Raw genomic sequence first — 1,635 nt, 5'->3', positions numbered from 1 at the left:
GAAGATGTTTGTCGGTTTCTCGTCTACGAAGGTGTGGCATTAGGGTTTCAAAGGCGGGGTATATTACTGGTAACTTTCAAAGTCTACCAGTAAACTACCAGAATTTTTTGTAACTTTCAGGAATTTATCACATGACATCTAGTGGCTTTTATGGGTACTTCAGATTATCACAGGTGTCTGTAATTATTTCTGGCCTCTGAGGGGCCTTATCACATGTAAAATAAGATGATTTTAAAATTTAAAAAAATGATTGAAAACATTATCCTAAATTACAACCCATCAACTTAGTGAATGTCATTGGTGTTTAATATGAGGGTTTCAGCATTAAATATGCTTTATATTATTTACACACGTTTATGTCTTTGTTGTTAATGCTTCGGGGCGCCAAACTGGTGGCAGTTGAGAAAAAAGTAAATAGAAGAGTTAGGGCTCTTTAGATCAGATCTGCTTTAGATCAGATCCGCTTTAGATCAGATACGCTTTAGATCAGATACGCTTTAGATCAGATACGCTTTAGATCAGATCCGCTTTAGATCAGATCTGCTTTAGCCGACATCCACACAGCAGTTGTTTTGCTCGGGTCGGAAATGGAACTGCGTTAGAGCTGTCAAATCCACCAGCGGCTCCTGGCAAAATACCTTCATTTTATTTTATTTAACCTTTATTTAGCTAGGCAAGTCAGTTAATAAGAACAAAATTCTTATTTACAATGACGGCCTACCTAAAGTGGACTTTTCCATTGGCTGCATGGAGTTGCATTAAGGGAAATCCCACACAGCCTTGTTTACAAGTTTGAACACTGGAATGCGAGATGTAATCTACACCATAGAAATCCTAATTATTTTGTTTAATGCTTTTTAGTTTGAGCGTCATTATTTCTATATAGCCTCGACTTTCAAGTTCGGAACTTCTAAAGCTAGTGGGATGGGTGTGGCTTGGTGACAATGATCTCGAACAGCTGCTCACCGATTTGACAGCTCCAACGCTACTGCCGGGTTAACGGTTGATCTGATTGAATCTAGGCCTTAATTGAAAATGCCATTGTTGATTAGATGAATTTTTCATTAATTAGGCTTTTTTTCTCTTGAACCACTAGAAACTAATGGACGATATGGACACAGATATACAAAATGCGCACTATATATGAATACATATATTAAAGTATAAATTAACATAGATTGCCTGATAAATACCATTTGCAACAATTCCGGTAACTTTGGTAAATTACCGGTAGTTTGCTACCCTGCAGTGCCTTTGAAAAGTATTCAGACCCCTTGACTTTTTCCACATTTCTTTACATGACAGCCTTATCTAAAGTGGTTCAAATAGTTTTTCCCCCTAATCGATCTACACACAATACCCCATAATCACAAAGCAAAAACAGTTTTTTAGCAATTTTACATAAGTATTCAGACCCTTTACTCAGTACTTTGTTGAAGCACCTTTGGCAACGATTACAGCCTCACGTCTTCTTGGGTATGACGCTACAAACTTGGCATACCTGTATTTGGGGAGTTTCTCCCATTCTTCTATGCAGATCCTCTCAAGCTCTGTCAGGTTGGATGGGGAGCGTTGCTGCACAGCTATTTTCAGGTCTCTCTAGAGATGTTGGATCGGGTTCAAGTCCGGGCTCTG

This window comes from Salvelinus alpinus, chromosome 3, assembly GCF_045679555.1.
Source record: "Salvelinus alpinus chromosome 3, SLU_Salpinus.1, whole genome shotgun sequence".
NCBI classification, from domain to species: Eukaryota; Metazoa; Chordata; class Actinopteri; order Salmoniformes; family Salmonidae; genus Salvelinus; species Salvelinus alpinus.
Note: the sequence above shows the minus strand (reverse complement) of the source record.